Genomic DNA, 11,193 nt, shown 5'->3' on the forward strand with positions numbered 1-11,193 from the left:
ATGCAGGTTTGTGAACAATTCAACACTATTTATCTCAAGTGTTTCCCAGGTGCTTATTTAGTTTCTTGTTATTTCAAAACTTGACTACTGCATCTTGGCCATTCAGTGGTAAGCCATTCTGATGCAATGAACAAATTCATTAGCTTCTCCAGTCTAAAGGGTGTTATAATACCAGTCAAGCAGCTGGACAAGTCTTGCCTTACCTACAAAGTTGGTGAAGCAGGAGTCTACATGAAGGTCGCCCAGTTCAACATCTTGCTAACTTCACATCAACCAAGTTATTATTCCGTCTCAATGTGACAGGCTGATCTAAAACCTTGTTGACCTTCATGTGGATCCACTCATCAGCCCATTAATGGTGGAACAATGCACCAAACCAAAACCACTGTGATGCTCCTGGGTACAAGGGAACGTTTGCAAAGTGGACTTTGTGTATTTAGCCACAAAGTGGCACTCACCACTGTGGTTACCATTTGAGAAATAGCAGCAAAAAATACTTAAAGATTGTGGTGTATTCTTTAAGTCCTAATGTGAATTGATATATTCTCATTTCAGTAAGCTCCAATAGCTCTGTGTGAGCATCTGCATCATTCAGCTCATCTGCTACACTAACAATGAGGTGTAACCCTAATAATGATCACATTTTACATTCAATGCATAAGGAACTTTCTCAAATATGCACCACATACCTCTCCCCAAATGCTTCTAATTCAGGTTTGTACGTGATGAATAGAAGAGCTCATCAAAAAGATCAATTCTCTATTTGCTAGTGCATTCTGAACTAGCACATTAGAGCCTCCTGGCACTTGAGTGCATGGATCGCTGTAGCACTGCTCAAAGTGGACTCGCATGGGGCTGTTTTTCTTTGCTCCACTTTCCACTCTTGAGCTTACGAGATGAGGCAGATGCTGAGAAGTTTGATGGACTTCACCGTTTATGCAGTTTTTCTGTATACGACCTGGCAGGAAGTAAACCAGACAGGTCTTGGTAACGCTGAAAAAAGTAGCTCAATAGATCTGCAGAACTTATATAATTTTGCTGCAGACTGGGATGAGAAGGAATAATGATGTGATTATTTTATGAAACAGACAAGAAAGCTTAAAAGACCTTTCATACAATGTTCTTCAACCTGGCAGATGTGGCACCAAGTAAACTGTTAAAGAGACTCCCATTGAGTGGCTAACACACATAGCAGAGAGTTATGGTCAGGCTAGCATTTAACAAATGGCAGGGATCCTCCATTTGCTGGCCTAGTCTCTTTAAGCATTCTTAACATCAGTGATTTATTGGACATTACATCCAATCATTAAAATGGATATTATATATCGTTTCAAGTGTAATGTCAATGTGTTTTTATATCATTTACAAATTTACATTTTATTAACATACACATAAACAATAGGTACAGGACATAGCTATTCTCAGTTACTATTATTTATTGTTCCCGTTGGCTATAACTAACATTGCAAAGCACGAAGTGACCATAAGTGACCATATTTTAATACAATAGCAGAATAGCTTGAAAGATCACCGTGAACATAGTCAGCAGTTAACAGGGACTTTTTCACTGCAGGAGCAGAAGATTAATGAAACGTTGTGCTTCCTTTGAGAAGTGTTGTACTTTTCACACTTATGTGAAATGCTGTGCTGTTGATGGTGGTCTGGAGAAACTGCATGTAATTTTGCTATTAAAAGAAATGAGAACCTAAAGTTAATGTAATGTAGCTTAGATCAAAATACACAATAACTTATTAAGCATCAATGTGGCAGGTAAATGTAAATGTACTGATGTAAAATGGAGGATGGATTTAATTAAATAAAGTTATAAATCTACAAAAGTGTAATTAAGTAAAGTACAAACACTTTAAAATGACATTTAAGCACTACGATGGAAATACATTTTTACTCTCCATCACCACGAAAAACAACATTCATGACATTCACCAGCAACATGACGCATCTCTGCAAACATTTATTTGACATGTAGGCTATTGTTAATAGTAAATATAGTAAATCAATGTATAGATATAGTAAATCAATGATTAATCTCGAATTCTTGTGCTTACAGTGCTCACATAGTTTAAACTGGCGAGCAGCTGTTTTGTTAGAGAATCAGTGAAATGACACGTGGCTCATTGGTTGGTAGTGACAGTGATCTCATAGGCTTCGGTGGGTCCCTCTCTAGCATCTGTTTGTTTACAGTTTGTTTATGGATTGTTTTGCCCAGAGGGCAGTTGCATCATAAGATGAGTCTCGAGCCATCACAGCTGACTGAACACTAGTCATCGCCAATGCACAGGCAAATAGTGGCTTGGGATGACAGGTTAATAACCAAATTAAAAGTATTAGCTAATAGTAAACTGTTTTTTTGAAGGCAGAAAGATTGTTAACTCCATTGATATCTTAACACCATTTATTATATCATGCACTTATAATACAATTTATAATAAAACTTTAATATCCGAAATTTAGTTTAAAATAAAACAGAAACATACCCTACTGTAACCACGCCTGCATCAGTCTATGAGGTCCGAATCTTGGTAATGCTTTTGGAGCCAAACATAAATTAGAAGCTAAATACATCTGGATAAAAACAACTTCTCTGACGAAAGAAGCAGGTGTTTATTTTAGACTTATTATTCAGTGCCCGCTGTTTATGAAATAGGGCACGAGTGCAGCCCATTGCGTCACCAGTAACTATAATTTACACACGCTGGCAGCGCTAAAACTATGATGATGACAGGACTATTTCTGTCATATTAGCAGGATAGCTAACATTTCACACAACACCACTGATTTTAACAGCTTAAAAAGGCTAAACGAAACATTTCAAAGTTAAATGCATGAATAATAAGGTTATTATGAGGTTGGCTTGTCATTTTGTTATTCCCAACTGTCACGCTGTGTTCATGGGTTAGGAGATATTCTTACGATGTATTTATTCTGTAAAATATATCTTGCTTACAGTAAACTACCAACACAAGGTCCATATTTTCATTACAGTGAACTACCAACATGTTGACGATATGTCTATTGATAATATGTTCGTTTTCTCTGCATTAAATTCAAATCAGAATGTGGACTGCAGATAAACATAAACTCAAATTCAAGTCCCTGATACAACACACACACACACACACACACACACACACACACACACACACTCACACGTACACACACACACACACACACACACACACACACACACACCAAACCCACGGTCATCATTACAGTAATGACAGTGTGCCGGATTAAGCATGGCTTAAAGAGTGCCAGCCGACTAGAGGTCACTGTGGGGTCAAAGGGTCACGATTCCTTAGGGCAGTGACGTCATGAGATAACATACGTCAGCATGGTTGACCCACGTACAAGTGTAAGAAGCAGCATATCTGAGCATGCCACGAGGGACTTTGGGTCGGGGTTTATGCTGCACTGCAGGAGGAACCAACAGCGGGAGCAGGAGGCCGTCGCGAGGCCAGGGGCGGCGGAGACGCTATGCGATCTGACAGAACCGCCTCGCAGTTGCAAATGGCCCCTTGTTGACTTCACCGCGTCGTGCAAACAAAGTGAAAGTGGCCCCGTGGAGATGCGGCCAGGGCTGGTTTCTCTCGGGGGCGCACACCCCATATGTCTGTAACACAGCCTGTGTGCTGTCAGAGAGCAAATACGCTTTTAGCTTGTAATCAGACATGTCAGAGTGAAAGAACACAACGAGGACAAAGCACTCGTTTCCTTGAAAGCCTATAAATAATTATGCAATTTTTTTTTTTATTATTATTGGATTATTGTCAAAAAGTCTGTTGAAACGAATTATATGTAATTCTGCATTTCTGTAGGGTTTGTGGTCATTTCTTTTCTTGTTTGCATTGTTACATAATGTCATAATAATTGTCAAAGCTTGATCATAATATAAGCAACATTATTCAATTTCCTTGCTGTATAAACACAAGATGCATCACCTTCACAGCAGAAGGTTGGCTATCATCCCGTTTGGCCTCAAGGGGGCACTGTGACTCTGTCAACAGCAACCTGTTGCTTTTATTCGTCTCACATGCCCATAACCCAAAATCGGTGCTTATGAACCTGTTTAGATCTTCACTTTCCTCAAGACATGATGATATCAGACAGTTTTAACTTCTTTGTCCTTTTGATTTTTTTCAACCTCATTCAAGACTATTACATTTCTCTATCATTTCCCACCGTGGGACAGTCAGTGGAATGATGTGGTGACTCTTAATTAATGGGAAGCTTATACTTGCATGCCATAGTACAGTCAGTCAGTCAACAGCTCACAAGAGAACAGAGGAAGCAGTCAAACAGACCAGCACACAGACAGAGCATGTCTGTCTGCTGCTGATGATGTCACAGGAAGCCCAGTCTAGCCAGGCACAGAGTGGTACAGTGGGCAGACAGCGACATCCCAGGGGCTGGGCCCTCTGTGTAAGAAGGAAGGACTGAAGACAGGAAAGTGAGACAGGCAGACAGTGAGGGAGGGAGAGTGAGACAGGCAGACAGTGACAGAGGGAGGGTGAGACAGGCAGACAGTGAGGGAAGGAGAGTGAGACAGGCAGACAGTGACAGAGGGAGGGTGAGACAGGCAGACAGTGAGGGAAGGAGAGTGAGACAGGCAAACAGTGAGTGGAGGGAGAGTGAGACAGGCAGACAGTGTGTGGAGGGAGAGTGAGACAGGCAGACAGTGAGGGAAGGAGAGTGAGACAGGCAGATACTGAGTGGACGGAGAGTGAGACAGGCAGACAGTGAGGGAGGGAGAGTGAGACAGGCAGACAGTGAGGGAAGGAGAGTGAGACAGGCAGATACTGAGTGGACGGAGAGTGAGACAGGCAGACAGTGTGTGGAGGGTGCTAGCTGAACTCACACTCCTTTCTGACCCAGGGTTTGGATTTGTAATGGAGGACACTAATGGACATTTTTCTAGACAGTTCCACAGAGGCCTTTAAAAAATGTGATCTTCCTTGCCATGTAGTCAGATCTAATATATCACCTCTTTCAATATGTATGTCAGCCATTAAGGCCTGTTGCTCTGGTTCCTCACATCTGTAAGCTATAAGCCACCTGCCCTTGAGGTTATTTCCTATCAACTGGGGAGAACCCTTATCCCCTCTTTTAATCTCCTCCTTCCCGTCTCTCTCTCTCTCTCTCTCTCTCTCTCTCTCTCTCTCTCTCTCTCTATCTATCTCTCTCTCTCTCTCTCTCTCTCTCTCTCTCTCTCTCTCACACACACACACACACACACACACACACACACTGTTTCCTAACTGTCCTATCTCTGTCTTCCTCTCTTTCCCTCTATCTCTGTGCTGGAATCTGGAAGACATGTATTACTTCTGACATGCAGAAGCACTGATTCTGTAAGGGTCGCGACCCCACACAGCAGGTCCTGGCAGGGTTTTAAGTCCAGTGCAGTCACACATCTGTGCACCCCAGTCTAGCATGACCCTCTCCTGCCCCCACCCCCACACAGCTCCCCCCATACGCCTCCCGCATGCCCCCCCCCAGCTCACTACCCAGCCTCAGATGTGCAGATGTGCACAGTTCATCGTAATAGCTGTGTTGCATGCAGGAGAAATGACCTGTGCACCACACCCTGCTGTCTTCATGTCATCTCTTGCATTGTAATTTCATTCATTGTTATCTTTGCGTTAAGTAAGAGGGTGATATGTTCAAGTTGACCTTCTTTTAATTATTTCTAGCTAGTCCATCATTTGTTTATGTAATGCATTTATTCTGAGTGGATTTATATGTTGTTCTTCTTATGATTTTAAAAGGGCTGCAAAAAACAGGAAACACATACACACATGCGTATGCACACACACACACATACACACATGCGTATGCACACACACACACACGCACACACACACACACATACACACATACACACACGCACACACACACACACATACACACACACACACACACACACACACACACACACACACACACACACACACACACACTCCCACCCCCACCCCCTCATTCCTCTCCATTTCCACATGCACATACACACACCCAAGCCACCAGTGCTCTAGCAGCTGTTGCCAAGTACTAGACACTCTTTATTTGAAGAATTTTTGCGTAAGTTATGTTGGTCCATTACTGTAACAAGTTGCCTATGTAGTTCATTACTCATGTTTCGCTGGTACACTTCAGTGTGAAACTACCATGACTTTCCATCACAATCATCACCTCTCTGCATGATCCTGGCAATTCCTGCAGCTCACACACCTGTGTCATGTGCTCCGGGGCTCAGGTGGGCCTCCTCCAGGCCCCGGTGGGCTCAGGTGAGCTCCATCTCCTGCCGGGCCCTTTGGTCCCCGTCATGGCTGTGACGAAGGGGGCCATCAGCCTCTTGGTGGCTCTGTTACAGTCTGTCGCAGGAGGAGGACGCTGCCGCTCGACCACGCATCATGCGGCGTGACACATCGCATTACCTCCATGGCCCGCTGTCTGATCGGCACATCCCGTTCAGTTGGGTCCTATCAGTCCTGCTCTCATCCCGCTCACACCCCCACCCCCACCAGCCCCACTTCGGTTCTCTGCCCCTCACTCCATCCACCTCTTTTCTGTGACACCCCCCCCCCTCCCTTCCTCCCATCATCACCACCACTCATCCTCCACCCATTTACCAGGCCACCCACCCCCGGACCCCACTCCCCCATCCGTCAGGACAGCACGCATCAGCGCTCCCTGACATGGTGCTCGGGCTCCATTGTGTTTCCTCTGCCCCCCTCTTCCCCCGGGACATGGCACACCTGGTCTTCCCAAATGAGGGGCCCTGGCAAGTGGGTAGAAAGGGAACAGGACAGGGGCGGGATAGAGGGAGGCAGGAGGGGGAGCCGCGTCGGGTCTTTTCGGATTCCCATGGAGCAAAAAGTTAATGATGTGGCCCTTTTGTGGTGCTGGCAGTGGAGACAAAAAAGTTTCTGCCAAAAATTGCCAGAAATGCCAGCGACCGACAACACTGAGAGGCTGACACACTAAAGGGGCACCGACACTAGGACAGACCTCCCACTGGAGGCCTCTGACACTGGGACAGGCCTTCCACTGGATGACTCTGACACTGGGACAGACCTTCCACTGGATGACTCTGACACTAGGACAGACCTCCCACTGGAGGCCTCTGACACTGGGACAGACCTCCCACTGGAGGCCTCTGACACTGGGACAGACCTCCCACTGGAGGACTCTGACACTGGGACAGACCTCCCACTGGAGGACCCTGACACTGGGACAGACCTTCCACTGGAGGACTCTGACACTGGGACAGGCCTTCCACTGGAGGACTCTGACACTGGGACAGGCCTTCCACTGGAGGACTCTGACACTGGGACAGGCTTTTCACATTTTAGGGGTTACAATTCCCCCCAGCTCTGCTTTAACCTAGTGACTAAACAAACTGCTAAAACATTCAAATGTTTTTTACTGAAAAGAATCTGTATGAATTCTTATCAGCTACCTTCAGTTTTTAGGTTTTTTTTAATAGATTTTTTGGTTTGGGATTCTCTCTACCTCTCAAATAATTCTCTTTCTTTTACAAATAAACGCAGCTCGTATGCGACTCGCTATGCCTGCTGGGTCTAATCTGGGCTGACAGCTTCCTCCCGTAATTGGTGCTAACACCCAGATGGACAGGGCCCTCATTTGCTGCCTAATAATGTGGTGGCTGTGGGGAGCAGAAGAGGGGGGAGACCTTGATTCGTTGGTTATGGATACAGAAGCGGTACACACCCCAGGCTTCAGGCCCGACAGCTTGAACGGGCTTTTGTTCACACATTTGTTCAAAAGCGAGCGTTCCCTGTAGTCCCGCCCCTCCCTGTCCAGTACTCTCCACCACGGAGCAATACTCTCACTCCCATGTCCTGCTCCCCCCCTCTTTTCTCTCTCTATCTATCTATCTCTCTCTTCTTCCTTGTATCTTTTTTTTTCTTTTAGATAATAGCATAGCGGATGCATGCCTGTATTTTCTCTTGTGCGTGTGTGTTTGTGTGTGTGAGTAAGACAAGCTTGGCACATTAGGCTGGGTGGTCAAACTCAGCTGTTTTTCAGCGTGGACTGCTTGACCTTTTTGGATTAATGAGGCTGTGGGTTGTGACCTCTGAACTGAACGAGGTCATCTGAAGTTGGAGTGCTTGGCCATTATTTACAACGTCTTTACACCAATTCATTTATAAGTTACGTGTCTGCTCAGTCACTGACAATTCACTGTGATGTTTCTATTAAAAAAATCCAAGAATGCAATAACTTAACAGTGATTAAGGTAATCTTCACATGAGCTAAACTGCTCATCAATACTGAATACAAACCTCTTTCTATACTTGCACATAAATTAAATATTCATCCATTTGTGGGTAAGTAAGGACAAGAAAGAAAGGAAAGGAGTCAGTGATTATCTGTTCATTCACTAAGGGGCTGCACATTTGAATGGATCAGGTTCAATTGACACACACAAGATGACCTTCGTGACAGCAGCTCTGAGTGTTTCCAGCAGCTGAACCCATGACGTTAACTCACAGTGTCAACGAACAGATCACAGATTCAAGCCTAGTGAATGATTCACCTGAAATCCCCACTATTATCCAATTAAAGTTAGTGATGTGAACAGGTGACATTCTTTTGGTGTGATAAATTAAGAGCTTAAGCTAATTGCTAAATCTACCAGATCTTCGCATTTTAACTTAAATGTCGAAATCATTTTGTATGGCTAGGAGGATGAATGAATCAACACGGGTCAGCTGGTGCCGGTATTAAACCATCCCAACTCTCTTTTTAAATGTAGACACTGAAATGTGTGTGTGTGTGTGTGTGTGTGTGTGTGTGTGTTATAAATGCCCGGCTCAAGACGTATGGGCAGCCACACACATTTGAATGAACCAAAAATGTTTACTGAAAGAAATTAATACAATTTCTAAATAAGCCTGACCAAAATAACTATGTAAAGGTCCAGAATGCAAGTGGAGTGTAAGCAGCGTATTTAGAAGTAATGCAAAACAAAAGCAAAAAAAAAAACCCAGAGAAGGCACAGAAGGCACAGGGCTGCACTGAAGGTACTGAAGACAAGGTGAGTTCTCGCCATAATAGTGAAACAGGCCTTTATGCTCCCTGCCTTTTACCTGGGAGCCGCTCGATAAAGGCCAGACCTGTCAGCATGACCTCACCCTACTGGAGAGAAAAGAGAAATAACACACACAGCAGAGTCAGGCAGGGCTGTGATACTCCGTCTGTCCGTCCATCCGTCCGTCTCTGTGTGTCCTTGAAAGCGAAATCCGTCTGTGACTACAAACCTTGTGTATGTTTTACTGTTTATCTGCAGAATCAAATCCACTGTGTGTGCACGATACAAAGTCCCCACGGGCCATAACCCAGACCGACGTGCAGAATGGCACACGAGGGGACGAAAAAAAAAAAAAACCACAGCAATGTTTTTCATGCGACCATCGCAACGTGTCACAAGCTTGGCGGTTCACAGTATTGTGCCTAGCAAGAAGAAACGTCGGAGTCCACAGCGCCATGGGGGTTAATTGATTCTGAACAGAGATGAGGAGAAACAAAACACATTCACAGTCGGTGTGTGGGAGTTCTGGTACATGGTCAAAAAAGCAGGAGAGATAAAGAAGCAAGTTGTCCTTGGGTGGGAGAATGGAAGTAGATGTGAAAATTGGGGCCAGCAGGTCTGGCAATAAGGAGAAGGGTTTACATGGGGAATCTGTGAGTTCATCTGGAGAAGGTGAGGCGACAGACCTTCAGTTCACCACAAACATTCACTTCATCACATCTGTGTTTACACTCGAAGGGGACAGGCCAGTGACACAGTTTGAATCTTAACCTTTTTTACATTTCTTTTTAATCTTCCAAGTTTTTCCTAAAGCTTGAATTTGTATTCATTACAGCAGTGCAAAGTCATAACCTCTGAAATGCTAAACATAAAACTACACCAAAAATAAAAGCATTTTTTGTTAAACAAATTGGCTACAAATGCTGTAATGAATGACATTTAAAATGAAACCACATTCACTCCATCATCACATATTTTCATTACATTTTGCACACAACACTGACAAAAATCATCTCACTGACAAAATGTAAAAAAAACTTTCACTGACAGACTGTCATACAGACATTTTCACACCTGTTAGAAGTCATTTTGTTCAATATAATGAGTCCTGAAATTTTATCAAATCACTTTGAGTTTGTGATTTCATATTAATATTGTGAGACATAATAAAAGGTTTTGGCTTTTTCATTAATTTTACTGTCCTACTGTTTTGATAGTGATTATGTTTTCATACTGATACAGCTATTGTGCTTGAATTCAATACTATAGTGAAAAAAACAATAGATTAAATAATATAACATGTTCAGTATCGTCTTTACTATTTAGATTCAGAAGCAGGGTCTGATATATCCCTGTTCTCAAATTAGCATTTCGCATTTGGAGTAAATTTTTCAGCAAATTATAAGATCGTTAAGCACTCTTAAGGATTCCACTTTTTCCCTTGTTTGTTTTTTGTTTTTGTATTCTCTTTGTCTCAGGAATACTGTTGACAGAACAGCTGTCTAGACCGCTACAGACCTGTTCATCTGCCATTCTCAACTCCCACTTCCTTTATTGTCTTTTGTGAAGAGGGCAGAGGGGGCGTGAGGGCACGGGGAGAAAGGAAGTATACATCTCAGCTTTCCTGCTCTCTTCCCCTTAAACTAACAAAGCACATTTACATCATCTGTCCCTCATTCTGCTGTGTAAACTTATTTGAATAGCGGGAGAGTGAAGGACGGCTCCTCACGCCCCTCCCCCTTCTAGTTTGTTCCCGCTGAACATGAAACACAAGACACGCCGAACATCAGCTGGTACTGTGCTGACCTACATCTCAGTCTACAAGGTGTGTTTTGCTTTAAGATGGATTCTCATCAGTATAATTTGATTTAATACCAAGTCATTATCATGGGTCAAACTGGTGTGAAAATATGACACAGGAATAGGTGAACACTCTTCTCTCTCTCTTTTTTTCTCTCTCTTTTCTTCTCTCTCTTCTCTCGCCTTTCCTTGTTCCTTCCAGTACTGCAAGAGTTCCAGCAACACCTCTCCGAGGAAGGCCGAATGGTTTCTTAATGACAGAGTCAGAGGCTTGTGTGAAGTGTGTCAAAACAAGCCGGCTTCAACTCACCCAGGCCGAG

Source organism: Brachyhypopomus gauderio, chromosome 14 (genome assembly GCF_052324685.1).
Source record: "Brachyhypopomus gauderio isolate BG-103 chromosome 14, BGAUD_0.2, whole genome shotgun sequence".
Lineage (NCBI taxonomy): Eukaryota > Metazoa > Chordata > Actinopteri > Gymnotiformes > Hypopomidae > Brachyhypopomus > Brachyhypopomus gauderio.